The following is an 18091-nucleotide window of genomic DNA, read 5'->3' as shown; positions in this document are numbered from 1 at the left end:
GACCCTTGAGGTTTAACCACTTCAAACAAAATCCCCTCCATTCAAGGCTCGTATTATGTTTTTTATTCACTCTCTCATTTCTTTGGACAATCCGTAAAAATCTACCTTAATGCATGAAATATGAATGCAATATATATGTACATATGTAATGCATGAAGTTCTTGAATGCAGAAATGTTGATCATGAATTCTTTTTCTGGATTAAAGAAGAGACCTCAGTCTTTCTTCACTTGGTCATTTTTTAATGGGATCTGCCTTAATATTATTATAGCAACTTGTCAGCTCAAGTTTGCAATCTTCTGAGGATTAGCCTAATCATCTTGTGGTCTTTGTTTTCTGTCTTCATTTTTGGAGGAAATGTTTTCTCTCTGGAATTCTTGTTATGGCCAGGTATATGGTCTTGACGCCATTTTTGTCCCTGACTCGATCGCTCACTCAAATTTATTTCTCAAAACTCTTCTTCCAACTGATGCATGAATGATCTCTTTTTCAAGGTCTGTTTGTTTTCATTCTTCCCTTGGCACTCCTAACGGCTAGGCTCATTCACCTTATCTGTTTGATTTGAATCTTGTGATCTTCGCGAGGTCTGGTTTTGGTAATGCCCCGATATGGGTACTCATGGCTCTCTTTGTGCTAAAATATTGATCTGAAATGGTTTCACTCTGGTGCCACTAATCAACAATGTTATTGAATAACTTGAGGGTTTCTCTTCATGATGCCACAATCAAATGGAGACTTAAGAAGTGATCAATTACTCTAAAATAATTACCTTTCATTTTTAATATGAGTTGGGATATGTGCCACTTTTGAATAAGGCGATCATATGCTTCTAACAACTTCTCAAGGAAGTGTTAAAAGTTCTATCCTCCAGTCTTTCTGATCTCTCGGACTATTTGCTTTCAAGAAATGCTTTATTATTCTCGCATCATTTGTTCTTTTTCTCTTATAGAGGCAGAATGAACCTCACCGGCTTCAAAGACCTTTTTCACTTAAGATTGTCCTATTTGAAAACATTTTTCTTCCTCTTTCAATTTTAGAAATGTGATAAAAAATTTGAATAAATTTCAAAAATGATTTCATTTTCTTCAAGTTCATAATCCAAACAAATTGTAAAACAAGAGTTCATTGAATATCAAATAAGTCAAATTTTCTTTTAATCCTTCAAAAATTATATACATTTCAAAGTGTAAAGATTAATGTTGATATAAAGCTTAGGCTGACTTGGGAAGGTAATGTGTTTCAGGTTAATTTGGAGACGTAATGTTTTTCAGGTTGGTTTCTTGTGTCCTTTATACTGGTGTTCATTGATCTGATGAAGTAGTCGTTATGCTTATTTTCTGGAAATGTTCATTGGTTCCCAGCCCTCATGAGCGCCTTTGAGTTGTGTAGTATTTTATCAAGATATGTATAAGATCTTCTTTACAGTGGTTGACAATCTTCATATTCGGGCTGCCTTTTTCATGTTTTCAACTCGAATTCTCCTTTGGTTTCAAGACGTCATCTAGAATTTTACGACTTAAACCCTCATTTTATTATTTTTCCTTATCATGCATTAAAGATTTTAGGAACCATTTCTTGCAAATAAAATTAACCCTGAGGGGTGGACTGAAATCTGAAGATAGTCTCTCCAATTAGAAATTCATGTATGATTAGAAAGGACTTTTCAGACACACAATGTAGGACAAGGCTCACAATTATGAAAGAAAATGGTGAATATGCCTAAACAAGTATTTAAGGGCTATCGAGCCAAGGATCGATTCATTCTATTGTCTTCAATCTTGTCTTTCTTGATTTGAATCTGCTTGTGAGTCTTTTACTTTCTTTTATTTTCCTTTGGTGTTCCATGATTTTCAGGCAAATTGATTTGAGTCACTCGTCTTGAAGTGTTTGATATGTTTTCTTTCTTCTTCTTCTTCTTTTTGTTTCTCTTTTTTTTCTCTTCTTTCTTTTCTCTTTTCTCTCTCTTTGTTTTCTTTTCTCTCTCTTTTGCTTTCTTATATCTCTCTTCTTCTTCTTTTGTTCTCTTTTTTTTTCTTTTTTCTTCTCTCTTTCTTTTCTATGTTGTCAACTTGATTTGACCTTCTAGCGCTTTGTATTTGGTCTACCTTACAGCATCTTGTTATCTCTTACTTTATTTCATCATGACTTGCTTTTGTAACAACATCTGGATTGATTCCTTTCTCTTATGTGAACAGATTTCCTTCACCTTGCCCCCCGGTGTGGAGGGTGATCCTTGGTTAGGGTTGAATTATAAGAAAATAATTTAGGCTCAAATGAGGACAACAATGGATATTTTTTTTTCTTTTTCATTTTTTAAAAGGATAAATGAAACAAAATCGTTCATCATCTCATACACGGAAGTCGTTGTAAAAGAAGTATCCCAGGGGGATGAGTATTCAGGATTAACCTTATATACATGAAAATAATGTAATTGCACGATAAAATTATTTCAATGATTTCCTTTATTTCTACTTTACCTTGCTTATAGTATGCCCCAATTATTCAAATTCTCTTGCAAAAATTTGATCTGTAACCCTCCATATTATCTTTCTTGTAGGAATGATTCTCGTACACATGACCATCTTGTACTTTAAGTCTCCCAATTTTATTGAGGTTGGGAAATTAATGCTAGTCATGTGTCTAGGAAGGGAAATGTGTGACTTTAAAGTCATAATTCTGAAAATGTAACGTTATGGAAAGGTTATTTCTGTATGGGAAGGTAAAAGTACGAATTTTGGTGCCTCGGGGAGGATAAGGGCATGAGTTTATGGTTTTAGAGGGAAGTGATGTCCAGGTTTGGTCTTTCGGTAGTAAATGTGTGTTATTTCAGGTAAGGAACCAAGAAATGGTTCTTTCGGCATTGGATGGGGTATGGAAGGTCTAATATTTCCCCTTGATAAAGATATATAATTAATGACGTAGTAAAAGAACCTTTAATTCATTCAATATTCAAAGAATTATAAGATTAAAACTTGAATTATTGCTCATAACCTTAGAAAATGACCTAAGTTCAATCAACAAAATATTTATTGAGAAAATAAAGAAAGAACAATAACACGTTCAAACAGGACCAAGCCAGTGCCATAAGGTTTCACAGTGGATGAAAGAAATTTTCCTAATTCGCACCAGGATGTCTCATTACTAAAGGTTTATACTCCTAGGTTAATTAAATTTTGGACCTTCTTTTTTGGTGCCACACATATCTCAATGATGTTCCTTGAAATTCAGACGATGCTAACATCACGTCCATAGCTCTCTATCCTTTTTGGTACGAATGGGGTGACTTCATCTTACCTCAAAACTTTTATCACAAGATTCTCTGCAAGTTACTCCCATGATCTGTGATGTTGAGATGCAATGTATACCATGTAATGTACAATATATATGCTAATGCAAGGGTGGAAAGATGCACATGCAAATGCAAAGATGAAAAAGTGGGAGTGCAAAATGTAACAAGGAATTGATCCCAAAAATAAATATTCCTTAAACAATTCTTTAAAAACCAACAATGACTCGGTACACTGAGGAAATGAAAATCTGGTCCATCTGTAAGTTGTCCAGCTACTGCGAGCACTTGGGTACTGCATCGTCTTCAAAGCTTCTACTTCATCTCCTATTTTCAAAAATCTTTTGAACTGGTTCGTGATCTTCAATTGTTGGCTTCAGCATCGAATCTTCTTGAATCCACCTTGTTATCTCAGCAGGTAGATGTCTGGCTTGTCTCCTTAGTAGGTAGACTTTCTCTTGATGCTACTTGATCTACGTAGAGCATCATCGAAATTCTATTTATCCTAGTGAAAGGCATTGATGTTGGCATTGTTTTTCAAGAACCTTTTAACAACAACAACAAATCAATTATTTCAGGGATCTATACTTTTGAAGGATATGTCATGTTCATGCAAAAATACAACAAAGCACAAGAGCAGACAAAATGAAATCGATGTAAGTAGAAACAATACAAAAAGAGTCAAGTTAGTTGAAATTATTAGACAAAGAAATGTAATTTTAGCAAAAATAATTAAATCGGACTCAAAGTTGAGACTGAAAAATAAACACACAAAGGCAATTAAGAGTCCTAACAGCATGCGTTCTAGTTATCCTAGGTTATCCTTATGGCTCTAACGGGGTAGGTTTACTAAATTCTCTACATGAGGCTGGGTTCTAGAAAAAGGTTCTCAAGCCATGTTTACAACTTGATAAGGTTGACTCTGATTCTAGCCCATTACAGACTTGCGAATTATATTCTGATTAGGGGATCACACCGTTAAAAGCGTGCCTCAGAACTAATATCCGAACAGATAACTTAGAATGTTTTCCATAGGTACTTTGTCATACCCACACAAGGAAACCCAATACTCCTCATGAGGCGTGATGTTTCTCCCTACTTAGATAAACCAAGATTGAGCTCGGGTTTAGAGCTATGATATGCAACAATTCTAAATAAATTCACATAAGTGTAAGCACTAACCAGAGAGAAAAATCTTTTTTTACATAACATAACGAACTGTAAATTAAATAAGATCAAACTCATAGTTTCCAGAATCCTAAATATAGGGTAACCAACTCGTGGCTCGACTATCAAGTTGTTTTAAAAACAAAACGTCCATAGTTGAGTCGCCAAGCTGTCGACACCGTTTTTCATCCGGGAGGGGAAAACTGGTACCGACTTGTGGTTTTTCTTTGAAAAGAATTTTTGAAATGTTAGGATTCGTCACCAATCATTTAGATTGGGACACTATAAAAACCGGGTGATTTTAATAAAACATTTTATTTTTATCAAAATATCAAGTTTTAAGGTCTGCGAAAATCCAGAAATCATGTTCAAAAGTCGGTTACGCATGGAGAAGGATTAGCACCCCCACAAGCACATAAAAATTGGTACCTAGTTGATTACCCTATATTTAGAATCGTAAAATTTTGTTCGAACTTTATTTAATTTAAAAATCATTACGGATGCAAAGTTGAAAAGGGTATTCATTTATTAAGGATGATAGAATTCTCCCCTAGCATAAATGAGATCAGCTATTGTGCCTAATAACCGGATATTGCCTTAATTTTAGAAATCATGACGCGGTCTTGAAAAGGATGTCGACCTATTTTGGGAATCACCAGTAGTCACCCTTTGAGCATACTTGAGGGAGATATACCATTAATTCCCTAATAAGTGAACATTATCTTAGGTTTAAAAATAAAATGTAATCAAACAATTTTTTATTCTTCATAAATAAACTAGGGGTAAATTAAGGTTTTTTCTAGCTTAAAGAGTCAAATTATGAAAATTAAGGAATCTAGAAGCTCAAGCCTAAAATGTAGGTCCTAATGTTAACCCTATTTGATTTTTAATCAATTATTGAATCAAATAATTGAGATGGTCCCTTGAGCATTTAGGTGAGGGTCAACTTGAATTATTCCCTAAATTAAAAGAATCTATCTAAAGTAGAGGTTCTAACATTAATTTAAATTAATTTTAATCAATATTGCAATTCATATAATTAAAATTGGAACCTCGAGCAAAATTGAGGACCAAATTAAGAATTTTCTTAATTAAATGATTAAATATGAAATTAAGCCTAAGAGTTTTTTTTCTAAATCAAGTGATCTATCCTAAAACTAAATTAAATAAAGCACCTAAATAAATAAACATACAACAATTTAAGATAATCTATAAGTGAATAAATAAATAATGGATATAAATACTAACGAAATAAATAATAAAAAAACTAAATAAAAGACAAATTTAACAAACTAATAACCAAGTCGGTAAAGTGCAACTAAAAGAAAACAAATTAAAAATAAAAGGAAATGAAATGAAATGAAATAAATTTAAATTATAATAGAATTTTAACTAAAATAAAAATATTGAAGAAACAAAGGGTAGTAAATCAACATGCTTTAAAAGGAAATTTAAGTAATGAAAAAAGGATATAGTCAAAGGAAGCAAACGACAAAATTAAAGGAAAATAAAAGGTTAGAATAAATATAGCTAATTTTATGTAATTGACAACAGATTTGGAAAATATTAAAAATAATAAATGGTAATTAACAAAGGGTAGTAAATCAACATGCTTTAAAAGGAAATTTAAGTAAAGAAAAAATATATAGTCAAAGGAAGCAAACGACAAAATTAAAGGAAAATAAAATGTTAGAATAAATATAGCTAATTTTATGAAATTGAGAACAGATTTGGAAAATATTAAAATAATGAATGGTAATTAAGTAAAGTAAAGGGGATTGAATTAAAACAAAACGAATTAACAGATCAAGATAAAAAGAGATTAAACAACATTAGATGAAAAAGGACTAAAATAAAATAAAACATAAAGTGAGATGCATACATGTAAAATTACAGAAAATTAAATAATGAAACAAAAAGGAACTAAAAATATAAAATTGCAATAAAATATAAGTTATGGGGCCTAAAAACTAATTATCCGCATTATTTTAAGCCTAAAATACCTATTAAACAAAAATGAGAAAATTACAAAATTAATCCAGATAAATTAAAATAAAATTAAAAGGTCACTATAAATGACCAATGTGTAAAAACAAGCCTAACTTACAGGGACTAAACAATAAATTTACCAAAAAATATATATAACATGCAAACAAAAGGGAAAATTACAATTTTAAACCCTACAGTGATCAGAATGCAAAAACACGCTAAAGTTAGGCAAATTAAAATGTGAATAACCCAAAAAACAACAGGCATGCAAGGAAAAGGTAAAATATCAAATTTGGTCCATATACATCACCAGAATGCAAAAACGCACTAAAATAGTATAGACTAAAGTGTGATTTTACCCTTAATTTGTTCTATAAATATCACTATTTTCTTTTTTTCATTTGAACTGAAATCAGAAAAAAAAAACAAAAAAACTTAGAATGCTCTCTCCTTTCCACTAGTCGATCCTGAACCCCCTTCGGTCGCTACACACGGCTATCAAAAAACACAAAACGACCCAAAAAGCCCCAAAAACATATATTTACCCATCTAGGACCCTTTTAGGGGGTAAAAACACCAAAACAAAAGCCCCTAAACTACCCCAAAAAACCACTTGACCGCTCGGCTTCCCCAACTCAGGCGACGCCTCCGATGACCCAAGTAATCCCTGATCTATTCTTTTTAATTTTTCGTATTTTTCCTACTATAAAAAACTTGGTTGTGGTGATTTTTCGAAACAAAAACATTTCTTTTCCTTTTTTTGGTTGTGTTCTTAAACTATGGCCTCTTTTGTTCGAAACTAAAACGAGGTTTTGTGTTGTTTATTTAGAAAACTAAAAGCTTTTTTTCTTTTGGGTTTCTATTCAAAACCGAAAAAAGGTTCTTTTTTTCTTGTGTTTATTTGAAGCTTAAGAAAACGGAAAGCATAATAATATCTTGAAAATTTCTTTTTATTGCTTCTCTCAAAATTGGGGACCAGAGAGATTACACTATTTTTGCTCAGGATTTTTATACCCATTATAGAGAGAAAAAAATGAAATGATTCATATTCAGTTGTCTTCTTTGTTGCTTTCTGCAGGCGGTGGAGTGTTGGTGACGGTGGCATGCTAGAGTGACTCTCCTTTGATTGGGACGGAGAGTGGCAACAGCTGATTGGGGCAGAAGAAGGTGCTTGCTGGTTGAGGGAATTGGGCGACTGCCTAGGGCTAGGTTAAACTAGGTCGGGTTCTGTTTTTTGGGCACCGGTTGGGTTTATGTTGTGTTTTGGGTTTTATTTGATTTTGGGTTTTCGGGTTTGGATGTGAAAAATGGTGATCACATATTTTTAGATCGAATGAAAAAGCTTCTTTTTAAGACATTATTATGTTTTTTAGGGGGAAAAGTTTACATTAATTATTTTAGATTAAGTAAAATTATAAGACTATATTATATAAAATATTTTTAATTTTTTGAAAAAGTAATTTTGATAGTTTACTATTTAAAATATAAAAAAAAAACATTTAGAGTGCGGAGTTGATTACGTGTATGAAAGACTAAAGTATCCCACGACGTTCAAATTTAATGTCTTAAAATCACATGTTATCTCATTTTTTTTAGTTATCAATTTTAAATTAAATCCAAAGTGTGATCCTTTGAATGAATACAAATTTAATTGATGAAATGATTTTTTAATAAAATATTTTTCATTTTTTTTTAACAAATATTCACTTGATTTTAAGAATGATGTTTTCTTGTTACAAATAATTAATAATATCACATTCCTTTAAGGGTTAATTGGGAATACTTGCATAAGTGATTTTGGTCGAAAATTTTATTTGAAACGTAAAAATGTTCTCAAACAATTCATTTCCAGTCAATTTTCATATTTTTAAGACGGTGTTTTTGCGTTGGAAAAGTCCGTTTGCAAAACTAGGTTAGAAAAGGTTTGTCAAACGAAGCCCAAGTCTGAAGGCTACCTTATTAGTTATCATAATACAACAGTATTACATTTTCTTTAAAAAATTAATTAAATATATATTTTTAAAAGAATTTAACAAATGAACGTTATAGGTTAGCAATGATAATATTAATAATAAATGAGTTGATGGATTAAATAGAAAGAAGCTAGAAATTTAAAAGGTTCGCACTTGCACTAATCTGAAAGCCAAAGGACCTAAGCATAATTATCTCTAACCCATCAAAAGGTGCGAATACTTCGAGAGATGAGTCCAGTTATACATAGACAAACATCTTAGTGATACACTGTTTTGAATATAAATGGGTAAAATTATCATTTTGATCACTCAATTATTAACCCCTTGTTATATATTAATAGCGCAATTAGTTAATAGAAAAAAAATCATTTGATCCCTAAATTTAAAATAAAACATTAATTCAACCCTAATTATGAAAAAATCGTACATCTCCAGATTTTTATTTCTTTCACTATTGAACAAGCTTAACTCCCAACTATTTCTTGCCACTAGAGGCGAGTACTCGACCAAACCGAATCGAATGAAAAATTTTGAGTTAGTTGATTTTACGAGTCTTATTTTAGGATTAAAACTTTATTTAAATTTTTCTCGAGTTTTTGTTTAAATCCAAATCATTTTTCAATGGTTTCTTCCGCTACTCTCAAATCCACGTTCTAGGCATAAGAAGAAAACTCGAGCACCATTCACCGAGAATTGTTTTGTTGGAATGATCAACCGCAGCTCACAGCTCTATCGCCTGGCAAAAGTTCCTCTTTTGGGAAAAAATAAATAGTTGGTTTTCAAACTTCTTCCACCTACAAGGAATTTATCATATTGACATGATTATATATGGGAACTACAGATCATATAGAACAGGCATGTATAAGACAGTCGAAACTGGTTCCTTGTTTATCAAAGATTAAGGAGATTGAATGACCTGTGGAAGGCTCATTAATTCGAGTACAGCTTTCCTTGGGGTTAGCTCGCTGTCCATAATCCGAGCAACTGCCGTCAGGACTGGCATTTTAACGTTATACTTTTGCGCCAATGCAATCACAGCTCAAGCAATCGACACAACTTCGGCTACCTAAAGCATGACTAATCATGTTAATAGCCAGATTTTAAGGGTCATCAGCCTGTTTAAAACTTTACAAGAACCTGATTCATGGAACCGAGTATATCTTCAAGCTTCTCCCCTGATCCAAGACAAACTCCGACTGTTTTATTTCTTGAAAGATTTACAAAACATGTAAGCATGATGTCTTCAGTTCCAGATAGACCAGTAATTGTTGCTGGCTTTGCACCCATCTGTAGATGTGTTGTAAAAGGTTTGTTAGAGAACACAATTATATATTAGAATGAGCGACATGAAGCTTATTGACATTCTAGTCAAAAGTGAAGAGAAATGAAGGTAAATCATCATAGCTAATGTTGGGGGCATGAGGGACAATATGGATTGTACCTTTGTTGCTAGCCATCGAATCTCAGAACAGCCTTGTGCTACAAGAGCTGCCATGGAATTATTACCAAGATTCATGCCTTCAACAATCCCAGCAGCTATCGTGAGTACATTCTTGAGGGCACCAGCAATTTCAACCCCTGCAACATCCCTGAGGTTATCAGAGGTTACAACCTGAGCGTATGCACATCAATAGTTACCTTAACTCTTGACCACCTATAAATCAACCATACGAAAACTGCATTATATGGACCTAAAGCCATAGGTCTGGGGAAAGGCTCTTAAGCAGAGAGCAATAAATTTGAAAAATGTGGTTCAGAAGTTGTTCAATTAGAACCTTGTCACATGCGCAGATGAATATTAATCGGAATGCAGCACAAGCGGAGTGATGGAGATACTTGAAGGAAAGAGAAACATAAACAATGTTTTACATATTATGAAAATCTTTATTAGTTTGATATAATGAAAATCCTTTACCTTGAAGTGCTGATCCTCAAATTACTACAACACAATAACTTCTAAACGGCACCAGCCAATTTTTTGTCTTTTGATGCCACTATCATTGCTGCAAAACAGAAAATGGATAGCAAGGGGAAACATATAGTAAACCAAGATATATGAATTGGTTGAAGGTATTACAAATATACAATTTATCATATACAAGCAAGTTACCTGTTGGTAATTTATTCATCAATTCCAACGCAAATGAAGACCCTGATAGCGCGATAAAAGGTTGGCGAGGGTTCTTTAATGCTTGAGGATTGATTTGAGACATCATCCTCAATGTATTGAGCTCCAAGCCTTTGCTAAGGGATATAAATGGCAAGCCAGGATCAATATATTCTGCAATTCCCTCAAGAAACGATGTACTAAACTGCAGTACAGGAAGCAAGATTCCGACAGTTGTACAATGGTACAAAATAAGCTAAACAAGTTTTACAAGTTCTAAAGGTGAATATTGTGGACACCCAAGTTTATGCGGCAAAGCTTAACAGAAAGGAAATTGATCACAGATTTGAGTACAAATAAGCATCAACAATAAAATGAGTTGAAAGACCTGCACAGGTACAGCACGAAGGCAATAATCTGCCTTGAGCAAAGCAGTTTTGGCATCAGAAGTTGCAACAACATTTTCCGGTAGCTTGTGGTCAGGGAAGTATTTACTGAGAACGGAGAAGAGAAATAATGTTCCAAGATCAATAAAATTGCATGAGTAACACCATATAAACATAATTTACATGAAATTCAAAAACTGAAAAGAAGAAAACCCACTAATTACAACTGTTATCGTTAATGGACCGGCAAACCGCAGGATCACGGGCAAGCATGCTCACTTCCATTTGATCCTTCCTATTAGCAATATGTGCCGCCATTACAGTCCCGAAAGATCCTCCCCCTAGCACCACCGCCTTCAAACCAAATTAAAAAAATAAGAAGGTAAATTAACAGATTATTCCATAGCCGAGTTGGTTTTGAAGCAGTTCTCATTAACGCTCTTTTCGAAAACAGCGGAAAGCTTTTATTTCCTTACAAACTAATTGTACTTGAAGCTCCAATATAACTTTTTTTTCGTTTTTTCCCAAATATTCGGGAAATGAGAATTGAATTAGATATCTCATTATATACAAAATCTCTTCTTTTACATGAAATACAATTTATTTCACTATCACCATTGATATTTTCTTTGCAAACTTACATTTTTACGCCTAAAATAATCAACGCATATCGACCAAGGAAAACTGGAAAATGTTGTTACACCGAAACCTATCCAAAAAAAATTTTCTTAAACACGACTACAACATGAGACAGCCACCAAAAGGCCAGATAAAGAAGAACCTTTTTAGTTCGTTCAAGAACATCAGTTTTGGCCCTGGAGCGCCACGAACGAGACCATCGAACAAGCTTCTGCCAAGCAATGCGGACCACTTTCCGGCGATCCTGGGTCCTTTCAGGGGAAAGCTGAAGTGGGTTGCCGGGATCTTGAGGGAGTAATGGAGATGGCGAAGGAGTTGCTGCACAGCAAGTGGGAATGAGCAGTGGCTTTGAAGAAACTTTACGAGGTTCGGGGAGTGAACAGAATATGGGTTTCTTGAGGTGAAAAATGGGTTTATTTTGAATACGAAAAGTGGTTCAAGAAGAGCTTCCATTTTGATTGGAACGAAGCAGAGGGAAATGAACAAAGTGTGGGTGTTTTTTTTCCTCCATTTTGTTATGCAAGACTTCGGTTTTATCCGTTATGTACGGCGCTTCTGCCATCTCCTATCCATTTCTTCTGTTTTCTGAAAATTTATTGGGCACCCATTTCCATTTTCGTTGGCCCAAAAGGCCCATTGTACAGGATTCTTTTTATTTCATTAGAACACAAAATAGTCACTTTCATTTTATAATCTTTTCAGGTGTTAAAATTCAGCTAAAACGAATTGGTTTGATCAAGGTTTTAAAACCCTCGTAAATCCTTACCCATGGCCAAATAAAAAGAAAGAGAGTTTGAATGAAAGTTTTTGGGTGTAAATTCCAGCACCTACCTTTGAAATTCCGGACTTAAAATATATAATAATAAAGTTTATTCCTTTGTTGCTCAACAACACAAAGATAATGAGAAGATTTTCTCTTCCCCTAGACCAATAAGTCAACTTTAAATTTATTTTGGAATATACGATAAATGCTATAATGTTCAACAACTTGATATAAGGGTAAGACAATTTATCAAGAAACTATTTTTAAATACACCCAGATTTGGAGGCGCCTCAGAGCCGAATAGTTTATTATTTTTCATAGAATTCATCATGTGGGCATGACGAGTTCTTTTTAGATTTTAAATTTATAGTAATTACTTGGAACTTGGACAATAGGCAAAAATGTTTTTAAATTCCATTGAAACTCGTCATGTGGGCGTGACGAGTTTCAACGTTTATATTTTAAATTTTTAGTTTAAATAGGACTGAGTTGTTGGTATTTGTATGAGAAAAAAATACAAAATTTTGATAATTAAAGAATAAATTCAATGCATCTGGGTATTTTTTGTCAAATGTTGACTATGGTTTTGATGACTCGAGCTCTGACAATTGGGATTCAAGCTCATCTTTAAATGATGAGTTAATATACCATGTATTTATGTCGATGGTTGAGGAAGATAAGCAAATGAATGAATATAAATAAGAGTTGAAAAAAATCAATAGAAAGAAAGAAGAAGAAACATAAATATGAAGACCTGCAAATTCGACATAGCAAACTACTTATAGAGAGAAGTGAAAAAAATAAAAATAATTGTAGGAAAATTGAAGAAAAAAAAGACGAAAGACAATAAGAAGAAGAAGAAGAAACATGAATATGAAGGCTTACAAATTTGACATAGCAAATGACTTATAGAGAGGAATAAAAAAATAATTGTAGGAAAATTGAAAAAAAAGACTAAAGACAAATATAAGGATTTATCAATCCGACATAGTAAACGAACTGTACAGAAGACTGAAAAAATGTTGATCTGTGAATAGTTTTCAATTATGTATGAATATGTCCTTACTAATTAAGTAGTTATTGTAGAAAGTGAAGTTATTTATGAATAGTTTTAAATTATGTAAAAAAAGATACTTTATTTACCATGCTTATATTATGTTTTATTGACCAACTTTATAATGTTAAACTGTTTGATTTAAACAAACATTACATGCATTAACTCCTACATTAGAAGCATTAACTCTTACAATGCATTACATTACATTAGAAGCATTAATACGTCATCCTCACATCTTAATCTTCATAGTTAGTTGACACATAGATGTTAAGTTCAGTTTTTCAATCCTCTATTTTTTTCTCTTATTTCCTTCTATATATAAATAATTCTAGTTCTTGAAGTTCAGCTTTTATATTATCAGATGTGTCTCCCAGTTTGTATTTGAAGTGGAAACAATTGTGACTAGCTTATAATACTCAACAAATAAGTCAACGTTACTCACTGAATTGGTAATATATGTGTCAATCATTATTTGAACTACGGAATCATTGTAAAGATAGCCCATTGATGAATGTTGTTAAACCACAAAGGTGGGAAACATGAAATGTAGTGAATATAGTGTTGAACTTTGATTAACTCCAATTGTGTTTAAAATTTTCGTCATTAAGTTGAAAAGTCAAATATCTCTGTCAAAGGAGATTGTGAAATATTTCCCATCATAATAAAATGTTATTGAACTTGTTGCCATGAAAAACTTAAAAATAGGAACTTGAACACTTATATTTGGGTGAATATGCGATTTAAGATGTTATGTATCACTCATATATACATGATTATATATAGATATAATGATTATAAACTCGTAATGACGAAATGATGAGTTACATAACAATAATTTCTTATAATCATTTAGTTTTTTGAACACTTATATTATATTAGACATTACATTACCTTAGACATTATATTGCATTATACATTACAAACATTTAACTCATACGATTTACAAATTCAATTATAATATCCCTTTTATTTTTTTTCAAAAATTATAAAAATAACCTTAATATTTTTACTACATGTGCATATTCGTTTCGCATCCTTAACGATAGCAGCAACTAAGGGAATTTTTTATATCATTGTCGTAGTGACTTTTTGACAATGTTCAAATTGTTCTTGGTTCTTCATATCATGCATTGGATAGAGATTTTCTAACATTTTATAATCCTTCTCGAGACCTCTCTTCTAAATGTAACAATCGTATTCCCAATGCATACATTATCTCCATTTTACTCATCGTAGATGCCTTTTTCAAAATCTCACACCCAATATCAACATTTACATAATATTTTGAAAAACACTCTTATATACCTTCTCTGTATAGTGCATCGGGAATTTTCAAAAGAAAAGATTTTCGTAAAAACTAGAGTTATACTTTGAAAACACAGATATCATCTTTGTAGCCAAACAAAAATCCCAACAAGTTAAGCGGTGATTTAAGAAATCATCTTTCCCGATAGCGCATCGTAAAATCTTAGACAATATTATATTTAGGAGATCAAATAAGCAAATATCAGAGGTAAGGAACACAAACACAATCATATATATATAAACTCTTATGACCTTTAATCAACTTTTGATTTGAGATGATATATCACTAACAAGAAAAAGAAGTGAATAGTTAAGATTCTCTATAATTTAAAATTATTATTGTACCATATAAGATTTTTATTCAATTTGAAGTAAGTTGTGATTTAAGGTGATATATCACTGAAAAGAAAAGGACGTAAATAGTTAAGATTTTTTGTCATTTAAAATTATTATTGTATCAGATAAGATTTTTCATTCAATTTAAAATAAGTTTTGATTTATAGTGATATATCATTGAAAATAAAATGATGTGAATAATTAAGATTCTTTGCCAATTAAAATTGTTGGTGTACCAAATAATATTTTTATTCAACTTGAAATAAGTTCTGGTTTGAGGTGATATATCACTAAAAAATAATAGTTAAGATTATATGTCAATTGAAATTATTTTTTACTAGATATGATTGTTTCATTCCATTTGACATAAATTTTGATTTGAAGTGATATATCATTGAAACGAATAGCAAGATTCTCTATTATTTGAAATTATTATTCTACCGGATAATATTTTTCATTCAATTTGAAATAAGTTATGATTTTAGGTGATATATCACCAAAAATGAACATGAATGGTTAATATTATCTATCAATTGAAAATATTATTGTACTGGATAATATTTTTCATTCAATTTGAAATAAGTTCTGATTTGAGGTGATATATCACTAAAAAATAATATTTAAGATTCTATGTCATTTGAAATTATTATTGTATTAGATATGATTTTCATTCAATTTTACATAAGTTCTGATTTGAGGTAATATTTCGCTGAAAAGAAAAAGACATGAATATTTAAGATTCTCTATTAGTTTTAAATTTTATGATAGAGTCTTATAGTTTGGCTTATATTCCATGAAAAAAACTTATACTTTTTACAACTTCATTTAATCTACGAAAAATTCTTTCAACCAATGACCAAAAAATTCTTTACAATTGTCCATTACAATGGTGAAATTCTAAAAACTTATGTCAGTGTTGTGCTTAAGTCGCACAGGCCCGTAAATATGATGTTCCCTGCAGATGTATATCATCGAAAATGAAGAAGAAAATCGAAAGAAAACCAGAGCTTCTATTTCATGCTTGAGTTATCAACACTTGATCTCATAATGTTCAATCATATATGGAACAATACAGCTTGATGATGATGATGATGTTGTTGTTATGGTTAGATTACAACAATCAATGAATAATTATATGATCGAGATTTATGATGAAATTACAAATGCATCAAATGTTATCACCTCATCAATAACAACAATAGTAACAGAAGAACTAGGAACATCTATACCTAATAGAAGTGGTGCAAATGATAATCTTGTTGGGAAATTCAGTGAAAGCCTTGCTAAGCTTAGCGATGATGATGAATATGTTACACAATTGATGGAAGATGATGACACACTAATACTTGATGATTCTAATGTATTTGAGGCTTCTTTTAAGGGATGATATTTGGATATTGAGCCTGATGTATGGGAGGTAGTTATTTCATGGGGTTATGGATTGTAGAATGCTCCAAAAGTTTGTTCCTAAACACTAACACAACCTCAATTTCAAATGACTCTAAATGGTTTACCTTGATATCATCATGCAGTTGTAATGCACAACATTAATTACAATGCTATGAGGAATCCTGAAATCCATGTTATGTCAAAGATATGTATTGCCGACTAGGTTTATTCAGATGATATATCAACAGAGTTGACGATTGGTTCCCAGTTTAAAACTAAAAAGGATGCAAAGTTGGCAATTAATGAGTACTATATCAAAACCCATTTCGAATTCTATGTTGTGTAGTATGATAAAAAACATATTTTGTAAGGTGTATACACCATTATGTCAGGTGTAACAGGAAGATATGAGTTTCATGCTTATAACAAAAGATGTTGTGAGAAGTCACAAGATTTAATGGTCAGCATGTATATATAATTAGCTCGTTGACACAAGACCACAAATATTTAGATCATATGTCATATGCTCATATGTTAAGCTTTTGGTCAAAAAAATCCAAGAATACTTGTAATAGTGTTAGTGGCATCCATATGGAATACATTTGGTTATATTATGTTTATTATAAATCGATGATGACTAAAAAGAAAACAATGAGATTGTTGTATGGCGATTAAGATCAATCATATAATGAGCTACCACCTCTACTACAAGTAATGGAATTCTTATCCTTGGAACCATTGTAAGATTTCATACTCTTCTTGTGGCCACGCTTCATTGGATAAGTTATCCTTGGAAAGAGAGTTTTTGGTGGCTTGTTCTAGGATCTCAAGTCATCTATTGAATGGTTATGATTTTTCAAACAAGTTCAAGTTGATGTGACTTTTCTATATGGGGTCTACAAACACGTCCTGATGATAGAAACATTTTCTCCATTGCCTTTACCATTGTTAAAAATGAATCGAATGAATGTTGGATTTTTTTTCTTTCTCATTTGTGTTCCCATATTGTCACACACGATGGGGTTTGCCTCATATTAGACCATTCGATTGGTTTGTTATTGACAATTTATAGACTAGGAAGTATATGGATGTCTCCCTACATATATCATATATATTGTATACGTCATATTATCTCTAATGCTATGACGAGGTTTACGAACAAAAAATCAAAAAAATAGATTATCAACATGTGTAAGTAATACATTATTTTGCATTAATTATTTATGTTTCATTTACGTTCATCATTTTGTATACTTAAATCCAACTTTTTTTTAGGGTATGCTTTATTACAATCACACTTCAATGCACGGCTAGAAAATTTGAGAGGATACAAAAAAGAAGTTTATAACTTTGCAGTTGAAATCCCTAGAGAAAAATAATCGTAATCATATGATGATTAGGGTCAATGTTACGGCCATATGACAAGTAACCTTGTTGAATATATAAACTCAGTTCTTAAAGGAACTCAATATCTTTCAATAACAAGTATTGTTAGGGAGACGTATTTCAGGTTGTGTGAAATTTGGGTAGATAAAAATGCACAAATAGATGCCATGATCAATGAAGGGAGAAATTGAGCTCCAGGTTTAAAGAAGGCAATGGCAAAAAAATCAAACACATACAACAACAATGTTTGTTATTAATTTTGCCAGACTTGATTCTGATTACATTTTCTAATCCTTTGTTTGACCATAT

The 18091-nt window shown here is 31.9% G+C and overlaps 1 pseudogene; it reads right to left on the bottom strand.

Annotated features, from left to right (window-relative positions):
* Positions 1-9365: 9365 nt before the first annotated feature.
* LOC120193101 lies at positions 9366-12032 on the bottom strand (annotated as a pseudogene).
* Between the last annotated feature and the right edge of the window lie 6059 nt (positions 12033-18091).

This window comes from Hibiscus syriacus, unplaced genomic scaffold (genome assembly GCF_006381635.1).
Source record: "Hibiscus syriacus cultivar Baekdansim isolate YM2019G1 unplaced genomic scaffold, ASM638163v2 tig00116989_pilon, whole genome shotgun sequence".
Lineage (NCBI taxonomy): Eukaryota > Viridiplantae > Streptophyta > Magnoliopsida > Malvales > Malvaceae > Hibiscus > Hibiscus syriacus.
This window is presented reverse-complemented; position numbering and strand designations above follow the sequence as displayed.